We start from the raw sequence: 12065 nt of genomic DNA, 5'->3' as shown, positions 1-12065 counted from the left end.
GAGACTGGCAGAGGGAAGAATGAAAAAAGAGAAACCTGCCATCATCAAGAGCTAACCTGTTCCTTGAAAGTGTATTGATCTTGTTTCCTCTGGTCTTGTGTTACAGCAAATAAGGGAATCATCATCACCACTATCGACACAGTATTTGCCTTCTTTCAAGCAGATGGCACCATACACCAGATGAATAAGGCTTGACTCTGTCTTTAATAACTTACCAGCTATTCTCAAATATTGTGTGATTCATTCCAGTGTGCCAGAGAATTATAAATAACACCCTTATCCCAGTATTTCCTTCACAGTCAGAGGGGAGATAGGACAGGAGTGAGTGAGAGAGAGCCCTCTGGTATTTGAATACTCTCTGCATTACAATGCCTGCAGCCTTGCCATGACTCACCAAAAAGTCAGTCTCATTCTCTGTCACTTCGATGTCCCATCCCGAATGATGCAGACGTTTATTTGATTTAATCACACAGAGGCCTGAAACACTTTCCAAGGGACAAAACCCAGTTTCTGTCACTGAAATGAAAGTGGAAAATTCCCAGCACAGTTAGGCTCAGAGACTTTCCTCCACCCCAGCTATTCACCACGCAAGGGTTATTCTAAACACGGCTCAGAGCAATCTGAGATGGTTCTCAATTTTAGATGTGGAGCCGCACTTTAAGAGGCTGGCTGGCAGACAGAAGGGGGATGCGATAGCTGTGACTGCGGGAGTTACTGCAGTCACCACCAGACAATGGGATCGCCCTTTGTCCCAGAGACTGCCGCGCCGGCCAAAGGCTCGCAGCATCCTGGTTTGGATGGGGCAGGTGCTTCCATTACCTGTTTCCTTCTCCCTTAGGACTGCTTTCCCAAGACTTGTGGGGGAAAAAAGCAAAAAACCCAAGGCAGCTGGGGTCACATACCCACTCCAGGATGGCCGAGGGGCATCGGTGTCCGACTCTGAATCCCTTCTGGTGTCCCCTGTGTCAGAGCCATGCGAGGGACGTTTTGGAGGGTGGTGGCTTCTCCCAGAGAGATGTCTCATAAACAGGAAGAGACAAGTATTGCTACAAACCGCTAATCACTCCTAGTATCAGCCTAGCAAGAGAATCAAACTAGATTTCCTTAAGGAACAAAGATGTAGCGCTCCTGTCTCCTGTTCCTGCAAGTTCGACAGCCCCGAGGACCTCGGGTGCGGGCAGAGCAATTTCTCTCGCAGACCACATTTTCGTGCCGTGCAGTGGGTAGAAACATTCTAGAAGAAGCACAACAGCCTCTCCAGGCACGCAACACCTTGGCGAACGGGCCCGGCAGCCCCGCTCACTCCTGCACCGGCTCAGGGCTCTTATTGGAGAAGTGTCGTTCTCCAGACTCAAGAAAATATGTTTATCTCTCCCTCTTTGCCCATATTGTGCTAGTGTCTACCCCCATCCCTTTCCCATCCGCCTCAAAGATTCAAGGAGAGGTGGAAAAAAACAGGCAGAAGTGCCCGCATTTGCTACGTTTGCTTCTGACGCCAGAAGGGACTTAGGGATATTACCGGCAGTTTATTTAGAGAGTCCAAAAGCACACCAAGAGCAAAATAAAAGAGCAGGAAAAAACACGTTGCGTATAAGCACAGAGTAAGGGACCATCAGTTCAGGAGCCGGGGCAAAGGCTGCTCTGATTTCCCGGGAAAGGAACCTCGTCCTGCACTCAGAAGACGTCCCGAATCGTGTAAAACACAACTAATACTGGAAACACACACACACATGTACTAACACACACACACACTCTCTCTCTCTAGTTTATACACGCCACTGTTCATGGGCAGTGCAAGTGCTGTGGCATACCGGTCTCCTTACCGCCCGAAAAGCAAGCGGGGACATTTCCCTGCCCGGAGGCTCTCTCGGCTCCCCAGCAGCCGGGGCCAGAGGTTTCTTCTCCCTCGGAGCCGAGCTACCCGCAGCACCCGCACCACGGTGCGCGGTGTCAAGGCAGAGCGGCCCCGATGCCTCACCCCCACCGCTCCTCTCTCTCCGAGGGATGCTTCAGCTGGACTTTGAGGGATCGCGTGGGCAAAGGGAGACTACCCGATGCACAGCTTTCCTTTCAAAAACCTGGCCTCTCCGAAGCGATAAAAACCCGAGCGATCGCGGATTTCACCCCGCTCACAGCCGGTGTTGCCTCACTGCATCCCCATCCTCCGGGTGCGGGTCACAAGGAGCGGGTCACATCGCCGCTGGGCTGCGAGAAGGGAAATAGCCTCTAAGAAAGCGGGACACAAGGGACAGGCTCACGGAGTTTTCGTGTGGTCGCTTTGAGCTGGCATTTTGCGGGTGTCACCTGGAGAGGCTGGAAAAGGACGCTCTTGAGGGGAAGAGCCCGAGCGGTCCTTCAGTGTCACGGCGGCGTCCAACTTCATCCCACAGCCGGGAGCTTGGAGCCAGCGTCACTCACTGTCTGCGCTCGGCCGTTCCACGCCGATCCACAAATACAGAGCCTGTAAATTCCTTTCCCTCCTGCCAACGAATCTGCACGTCCTGGCAGACTAACACCTGCCCCTCAACCTAACGAGTGGGGACTTGTGTGCACACAGCCACATGCATCCACCTAAAGACGGCGAAATTCAATGTGCACCTGTACATTCGAAGAAAATGCAAACCGGGCAGTACCGGCACAAAAACTACATCTCAGTTGTTGTTTTTTTTTTAAAGCATCCCTGAAAGACAAACTAAAATATTTTTTTATCATTTAAATGACATATTCCCAATGTAATTCTACCTCTTTCACTTTTTTTTCCTTCGAAGAGAAGGTTCAGATTTGTTTGCAAATGAGAAACTTATGCGTACAGACATAGAAGTACTGAATGTAATAGGCAGAGAAATTTTAAACTTGAAGAAAACATCCACAATTAAAAAAAAAATAAAGAAGGTTGTGCAATTATTAATATAGGAAGCTGGTCTTGATAGCTATTTTTATGTCTTCTACGTTGCTGTAACTGTACAAATACAAAAGGATTGTGAATTTGCAACACCGATACATTAATAATTCAACTGCAATTATTTGATTCTTTTAAATTATTTTTTCCATTCAGAACATTACAATTATTTGGTTTTTCAACTATATTTAGCAGGAATGGGATTTATAACATACAAACTATTATTTTCTTTTGATAGTCACAATTTACTAGTGGAAGGTTAAAAACCACAAGGTAGAAAGAGCACTTTATTCAAATCACGTGGCACACCCCCCACCTTCATCCTAAATTGTGTGCATACAAAGAACAAACAAACCCTTCAAATGTGCGGAACAACTGGATGTTGGGTTTTTTTTTTTGTTTTGTTTTGTTTTTTTTTTTTTTTTTCCTTAAGTGACATTTAATCTTATTATAAGCAGAGGGTATATATGTGAAGAGGGAGACAGAAACTATGTGGCTCATACCGTGATATCCAGAGACTAAGAGGCTGCTCACAGAACTCTGGATGAAGTCAGAGAGACGTCGGACAAAGATCTGCATGTTTTGACAATAAAGCTAAGATGAATTTCCCAAACTGCTGAGAGGTTGCTGAGTTCACAGATATGGTAACTAATCAATGAATCTGCACCCAAGCACCACCTCAGCCGCTCCATGCTGCCCCTGCAAAGTGACCGGCAGCGGGGCTTCGCAGCTAAAGTGTCACTCGCCTGCGGCTGGTTCCAGGTCTCGATGCGGGAAGCCAAGAGAAATTCAGTAGACGGCGCACGGACTTGGAGGGGGAGCTTCTGCCTCGGCCTCCTGCCGAGGACACTTGTGATTTCCCTGATATAGGGTAAGCATCGACCTTTTCCACCGAGAGAAACCCTGGTCCAGGGGTGTGGAAAGCTGCCATGCAGCATCTCCAGCAGAACTACATGGGGTCATTCGCAGCAGTTCTTCTTGGACCTCTTGCCAGCAAACTTTCTCTGGAGGTGTTGGCATCACCCTTTTCTCCATCACATACGTCTCCTACGAGCATTTAGGTCACAGGAGCACAGGTCTCCTACAAGCAGCAGAAAAACCCACCCTTCACACAGACCTTATGTCCCCTTCCCCAGATGCTGAACACTTTCTGCCTTATCAGGTGCTCAGAGATTAACTAAAACGCCCCGAAGACAAATGTCCCACAAGGGGATATTTCAAATCTCACCCCCGGTGAGGAGGAAAATTGTCGAGAGAAACACTGGTAAGACCAGGGCACCGGCAGGGGCAGGCGGCCAGCAGCAGGGCCTGTGACACTGTCCCTGTGCGGGGGCCGAGCCGGCGACACTGGGATCTCCCGATGGAGCCTGAGGCATGGCCCAGAGCCAGCAGCCCCCACAGCTGCTGAGACTGCTTCGGTGCTCAGCACAGCGCTGTGCGCAGCAAAATTCCCTCACCGCCTTCCCTCCAGCTTCACGCTGAAAGCAATGCCACAGCAGGGTGCGGATCGGCATCCTGCACACCGGGTGGAAGAACAGGTCTGGGGCAGAGCACGGGCTGTAAAGGCCCTATCCAGCTCTCCAGTTGGGCTCCGCAGCGGCACTCAGCTGCCAGGAGCTCCTGCGGCCCCTGGTCCTGCTGCGCCTTTTTCCTGGGCAGTAGCCGGGGTTTGGGTTTGGACCAGCTCCACGAGGGGTCAAGAGACCGACCCGACATCCCGGGTTACTGGCTGCGGACTGCCCGTCTTCTCATCCCTCGGGGCTGGATGGGGTCCCGGCAGGGAGATACCCTTGTCACACACCTACGGGCTCTGGGACAAGGACATCAGCCCGTGCAGGAGAAGGGGTGTGTGGACAGAGTCAGAGTCAAAGCCGAAATGCCCCTCAGCACCGCGACCGGCGCCGCATCATCCCTGGGTTACTCGTTATCGCTGCATTGGGCAGAAAACTCATGGAGAAGTCACTCTAAAGTGTCGTTTTCTGACTCTGACAGAATCCCGAGAGGAAAAATTCCTCCAAGCCGAGGGGCATCTGTCCTTCCCGGAAGGCGAGTCCCTTTTGTCACGCAGTGGCGAGGGGCAGCAATCTTCCCGCAACAGCGTTCTCCTCCAAAGAAAATAAATCCCGTGTATTTCCAGCACAATTTTGCAGTAAATATTGCGGCGCCTCAACTTTGCGATTTAGTTGGGTGGTTTTTACCTTCTTCGTGTTACTGGTGGTTTTTACCCTCTCCGTATCCCCTGCAGCTGCAGGGGAGAGCAGTTTTACAAAGGAAACCTCGGCAGCCAAAAGCGGCCTCCGTGCCCGGCCAGCCGGGGCTCAGGGCTGCTCTGGCTCGTCCCGAGAGGCTTCGGACCGAGGAGCGAGGAGCTGGGGATGGCTGCAGTATGGCACTCGAGTGGTTTGCAGCACTGGTGGTGGGATAACACTATCATTTCCACGCCTGGTGTAAGCGGGAAGAGCTCGATCGCTGATCAGCCGCGTAAAAAAAAACCCCAAACCAACCAACCAACTCAAAAAATCTCCAACAAAGAACCCCCAAACAAACAACAAAAACAAAACAAAACAACCCCCCCCCCCAAAAAAAAAAAAACCAAACCCCCAAAAACCAAAAACACCAAAAAAACCCACAACAGACCAACCTACTGAGTTTCATCGCAGAAACTTTGAGCCGGAGAGGAAGACGCTTTCGTTTACTTTATGAAACTCAGTAACTGACAGCGAACTCCACGCCCGGTTATGTCATTGCTATTTCATGTCGCAAGTAATTTCTTTTCACGTGCATCAGTTTATAATGTCGCCTCCGGGGTCGACGCTGAGGCCCCCCGAGGACCCGCGCAAGGCAGGAGGGGATGGGACAGGGAGTAAGGGCAGCTCGGCTCTCTTTCCTCCTGTCCGTTTGTTTTGTTGTTGTTGTTGGAAGCGGGGGTGGGAATTGGTTGTTCCCATTTTATTATCTCAACGAAATAAAACCTTCAGGGCGGTAATGACCGAGTTTTCTACAGGCAGTAAAACATTAAAAAGGTCACAAACCTTTCAGGATAGACCAAAAAGCTAGGTCTTCTCTTCTCTTCTCTCTCTTCTCTTCTCTTCTCTTCTCTTCTCTTCTCTTCTCTTCTCTTCTCTTCTCTTCTCTTCTCTTCTCTTCTCTTCTCTTCTCTTCTCTTCTCTTCTCTTCTCTTCTCTTCTCTTCTCTTCTCTTCTCTTCTCTTCTCTTCTCTTCTCTCCCCTTTCCTACTCCATCAGGGGAAAAAAATCCTAAACACCTTGGTGTTTTGTGACTCTAATGCAGGGGAAGACATGGTTCTGAAGGAAAATGCAGCCCTTTTTCAGCCGCACGGGCAGCTGTGCTCTGTGCACTGCATGACAGATGTTCCCACCTGTAGAAGAACCTCGGGTCATCTCGGAGGTCCAGAGCAACAGGGCATCAACGAGCCTAACGCACAGAATGAAGGTATCCGTGTACACAATTCTGGATCAAGCGGTTTTGCACAAGTAAAGCTATAGGAACTGGAAACCCTTAAAGATAAAGAATCGAGAAAAAAGAAAATACGCACATCCAAGCCTAGTCAGGAAGGATCATCACGGGCCTTAGGTCTCAAAAACAAATATTTAGGGGGTGGGCTTAACGGTGGGAAAGGATTAGTGGACACAGATTCAAAGGAGGAATCTCCCTGCCCGGCAGAGCCACCTGTGGGAGCGCAGCCCGTGCCTCTCCCCAGCCCCCGAGCCCCTCCGGCCTCACTCCGTGGGACTGCACGAAGGAAAACCTCCCTCATAGCCACGGCCTCCTCCGCCAGAGACACGAGGGAGGGGATAATGATTCTTCCACTGTAAGACATTCGTCATTATAAATCGTCAGGGGAAGCAGTGCGCTTGGCTCGCAGCTGCCTTTCGTAACAACACGGCCTGGAGATAAACCGGCACTGACTTCAGTCGCCGTGCAGGAGAGTTCCGAAGTTCCCCGTATCCTCAGATGTGCTGGGCTCTGCCTGGTCCCCTCCCCGGTACCGAGCGACACCCGAAACGCTTCTTGATGGAAGCTGAAGGCGCTGCCCCTCACCTTTGGTGGCTGCGTGTCCCAAGTTCCCTAGGGATGCCCTCCCACTGCCCTGGCACAGAGGAGCGAACCTGCAGCAGTGTGTGATCTCAAACGAAAGCCACGAAGAAAAACAAAGTCAGACTTGCTGCTGTGCAAGTCCAGGAAGACGACAGAGCTACCAGGACTCTCAAACGCTTCTGGTTACTTGAAAGCTGCTCGAAAATGCAATTATTCCTGTAGGTGGCACTGGTACTAGGTGTTGCAGAAGCGAAGGCAGAAATGGAGAAAATTGACTAGGAATTCCCAATTGGTTCCTATAATTTAAGACAGAACAATTGAGTTGGTTTGGTTTTGTTTAGAATTATTTTTAAAATTTATTTATTTATTTACTCTAAATTCATGTTACATGTGACAAATGAAAACCCGATTTCTTTATTAGAACAAAAAATGCTTTTCAAATCTAGTCCTCTGTAGCTTAATGGTCTGCTCCACGAGAATCGTCTATTCCCCTATATGTCATTAAACAAATCCTAGTGCAAATAGAAATTAACTCAACGTGGCTCATTCAAGTAAAATGCTTGCACCAGGAAAGCCCTAATGAGACACTGTCTGGTTTCCAGAGGAGTTGCTAAGTACGATTGGCGGCAAAGTTATTAAATCTGTCCAAGCAGCTAACACATCATTAAGACACCCCACCTAACCCTCCCAACCTCGAGGTGAATATTCAAGAGAGGGTGAAAGGGACATGACAGTGGCACCGATTGCGACATGACAGTGGCCATAGGCCGGGTGGGGAGAGGACCTGGGACAGCCCCGGGGCTCGGCAGCGGCGGGAGGCACCGAGGGGTTTGCCGGGGAAACTTGGTCCCTTGCGGGGACGTCCTTAACCCCGTGCCTTTCTCCTGATTTAGCACTACTGTGCCTTTATTTCACCTGTTCTCCCTCTGCAGCGTGTTCCAGTGAAGCGCACGCAGGTGTCCCTCACTGCGGAGGGTTTGTGCGGACCTGAGACGGCGGGCTCAACCCCGACACTGTAACCGAGGTCTGTCGGTCTGCTCCTTTCTCCTGAGAATGGGTCAAACATCCGTAGTCGCTCTCCACGTGTCGTCTGAGTTTCTACAGACCCTTCCCCTTCTCCCACCGGGCCGGGGGACGGCTCCCCGCGGTATTGTAGGGACTGAGAGCCCCGAGAACCAGCCAGCCGGGGAACCAGCCGGCTCCGAGCGGAGAGAAAAGCTGCTCGAGAACGAGCGAGGGGCTCCAGCCCAGTCCCCGACACAGCCTGACACCGTATGGGTATTTCCTGACCGCTGAAGCTGAGCCTCCCTGCTTCTGCACGCCAGAGAGGAGACCCTTGCAAAGGGTTGCGTCCTTATCCCAAAAGCAGGATACCGAAAAGCCTCATGTGTCGATTTCTTGCTATGTTTCGTTTTCTTCAGATTTTGGGTCTGTGGCGGGCGAAGTGACTCCAAGACACGATTGTATTTTGCCCATCATTGCTTCATTATTATACAGGAAATGTCCAGACATGGCTCGTTTGTATCTGATGAAACTTCCTTAAACAAAATTTCATCCCATTATATTTCCATTCTCCGTCTTGTCCCTGACGTTAAAATAATTTCTTTAAACTGAAATCACACACTCTCACACGGGACAGCTCTCTCTCTACCTGCCAGCTTGTGAAAATTTCGGAGTTGTGTATACTATACAGGTTTGTGTATACTACTACAGGTTTGAATACTATATTAGTTAAATTAATGTAAAAATACCCTACCCTCCAGAATCACAACTAAATGAACGCGGGCAGTTTACCCAAGCACAAATGTATAAGCCGGTGGGTTTTAGCGAGCTAAAATAAGGTAGCAGGCTGTAACAAGAAACGCGACATCTACCTACAACGGATCAGCAACTCGTGCTAGGATCATCCTCAAAAAGCCCTTTTCTCCCGAAGAGGGGAGGACAAGTGGAAAACCAGGCCAGCCCCTGCAGAAGGGCGGGGGCCGGGGGTCGCCAAGGGCTTAGGGAGATGTTTGGGGCAGCGGTCGCTCTCTGCAGCCGCCCGCCGGGCTGGAAAGGATGTCTCCCCGTGAAAATTTCCCTTCCCTTTCGCACAAGCGTTTGCCGGTGCGTGTGCTTTTGTCCCAGGCTACGAGCTGGGGTCAGCACACCTGAGAGCTGGGCTCAGGCCGGGTGTTTTCAGCCTCGCAGGCTCGGAGGGGGAGCGGCGAGGTCAGCCAGGATCGCGGGCGGCCCCGCACGCTCTCCCTCTGTCCCTCTGTCCCTCTGTCCCTCTGTCCCTCTGCCCTCGCTAACCTACTGCACTCAGCTGTTTTGTGGCACAAGGAAATGCACATGGAAGCCAGTGATGAGTGGAGGCCCCTTCATCCTCGCAAAAAACGGGAATGATACCTGAAGGATTTTATATGCTCACGGGTAGGAATAGCTCTGTACAAAATGAAAGCCCCGTTTCAAAGCTCCGTGGGTCTCATCTCTTTCAATTTCACACAGCACCTTCCCTCCGGGATGGGCCACCTCCGTACATAACTCGAGGTTGTCGCTGGATTGTCGCTAACCTTCCACCTGCCTCTTCCCGTTTTTCCCTGCCTGCCTCTCAGAGGCGTCCAAAATCTCCTCCGACACCTCCACTGCGTTATCTCCTCACCCCTGCTCCGGCTCTAAGATGCTCTTTGCCCACCGAACTGTCTGCACGGCTTCGGGGGGTGGATTGGAGCCGCGCGGCAGGAGCTGGGGGCGGGGAAGGACGGGCAGCTGCGACTGTCCCTCCGACCGGGGCACCACAGACTGTCCCTCCCCACGCCACCTCGGAAAATACTGCCCCCCGACTGCATCCGTGGCCGTGGGGACTGTGTCATTTAGGGAGGGCCTTCTGTTTACAAAATACATTATCATGTGGGCATCCTTCTGCCTTAATAGCGCATCAGTAGCCCGTTCCACGCGAGGAATGAGAGGCGGCTTTTCTTCCTTAAAAATAACCCCAAACCTCAAAACCACGTATCAATAAAAATCTGCAGCTTCAAAGAGGGTCTAGGGGGATATGCTGAGTTGGATTTGTCTGGTTTTTTCCTGCAAGGGGAGAGAAGAGTCATCCGTGGGGCAGAGAGAGGCCTCAGGAAGGCGGCTCTGAGAGGAAGGAGCCGGGCACGCCGAGGTGAGCGCGGCGGAGAGACGGAGCCCTGCCGGAGCGGTGGGACACCGCAGCGTCGGGACTCTGCTCTCAGCTGCGGTAGGCTGGGCACAGTCTGGAGGCCTGCTCGGTCCCGGAAAGCGCCGGAGGAGGCCGGCGGGGGCAGCCGGTACCGGCCGCGCACCGAGGCTGCTGCGATTTGCGGCGGGCGGCTCACGCCGAGCCTGTTTTGTGGAGGAGAGAGGGCGAGAGAGCAGAGTCTGAGGGAAGCAGAGGAATGGGGCTCTGGCTGCCCTCTGCGAAGCAGCGGTGTCGGGAGAAGACAGACAGGGCCAGCGACCCCCGAGAGAAGCCGGCCGCCGGGACCCGCGGCTCCGGCCGCGCTGTGCGCCACGGCGCCGCTCAGTCACTCCCGGCACGGAGGGAAAGGAACCGCAGGAGAAGCCAGGCTCCTGTCTGGCACTGACCCGAGCCTCTTACAGCTTCCCTCCCACCACTCCCGCCTGGCTTTGTCAGGCCGGGAGAGCCCCGGTGTGTGCCGGGGCGAGCCCCCTGCCCGGGCACACGTGCCCTGCCCCGGCTGGAGAAGCCCCGACGCCGCGCCCCCCGCCCTCCTCTCCCTGCTGCCTTTCCCCGTCCGAGTCTGCCATGATTTCCTACCTGAAAAAATTAATCTTTTTGCCAGGCAGGTCAGAAGCGATCAACAGGCTGTTGTATATTATGTTTTCATATTCCTCTCGTCTCCCCCTGCCCTCTACCGACTCACTGTAGATCTGACCTTTGGTACTTCAGCCCACACTCAGCAGTTGAATGGAAACAAGTTGAGCACGTTCACTTCTGATAAACATTATCCTTAAACCACTGGAGACCCGAGCAGAGTAAACGAGCTTTTCCGACAGGACCACATCAGGAACACACATTGAGAAAGGGAAAGAGACAAAATATCCAGGAGATCAGAGGCGGGCTCGGGGGTGGAGGGGTGGGAGAGGGAAGGAGGGGGAACAGACAGGTTGGAGGACACGGCGGAGGCGGGAGAGAAGGACCCGACTGTGAACACAATAGGCACAGATGGGAAGAGAAAACTGCCCGGGCAGCGTGGGAGAGCAGCTCAGGGTCACGCCCGAGCATCCCAACATCCCTGAGGGAGCTTTAGGGGCGCCGAGCGGGTCCAGGAGCCGCAGGGTCGGGCTTACACCACCCGTGCGCCCGGAGATGGTCCCCGGCCACACGGCACAGGACCGGGCTAAAGAAACGGGAGCCCCTCGGGTTCGGGGCGGCAGCAGCCCAGGCCCCGTCGGGCTGTAGGGCGAGCAGCCTTGTGGGGATCCCGACAAGAAATACCCTCTTAAAGCGGGTCGGAAATTTTACGGACTCCTCAGCCCCTTTCCCAGTTTAATTACATAAATAACTTAATTAACTGGATCCGGGTCCCACTAGTTCAATGCCTTCTGCCTTAAAAATATAGCCAGAGGAGGTCAGCTCACAACACAGAAAGCGGTTCTGGCTTCAGAAAACGCCTCCTAAGTACTGTCTGTGCAAAATGCCAGCGCTTTCGGCCAGTGACATTTGCTCGGGTGTGAGGAGCGCTGCCCTTATCAGAGGTTAATGTTATCGAGGTTGAGGAAGCACAACAATTTACAGGTGCGATATTCTGAAAGGGCAACTCGCACTTTTGAAGTAACCACAAAACCGCCACAGAAAAGTTGCTGTTGTGGTGTTTCGGTTTTATCAGGTTTTAAGGTTTTTTTTTAGATTAAGTAATTTTTTTTTTTTTTAATCCGTGTGGAGAAAACAGATGTATCCGCCGATATTTCGATCAAAGAGGGTACCTGCAAAAGAGCAATGATTACCTTCTTTTCACCACGAAACCTTTACAACATACTGCTTATTTCTGGGAGATCTCCGGCAACATCCTATTTCTTCACAGTTAGGAATATTCATTACCATATGTGCAGGCTCTGAAATCTCGCTCAATTTTTC

The sequence above is a fragment of the Sylvia atricapilla genome, chromosome 6, assembly GCF_009819655.1.
Source record: "Sylvia atricapilla isolate bSylAtr1 chromosome 6, bSylAtr1.pri, whole genome shotgun sequence".
NCBI classification, from domain to species: domain Eukaryota; kingdom Metazoa; phylum Chordata; class Aves; order Passeriformes; family Sylviidae; genus Sylvia; species Sylvia atricapilla.
This window is presented reverse-complemented; position numbering follows the sequence as displayed.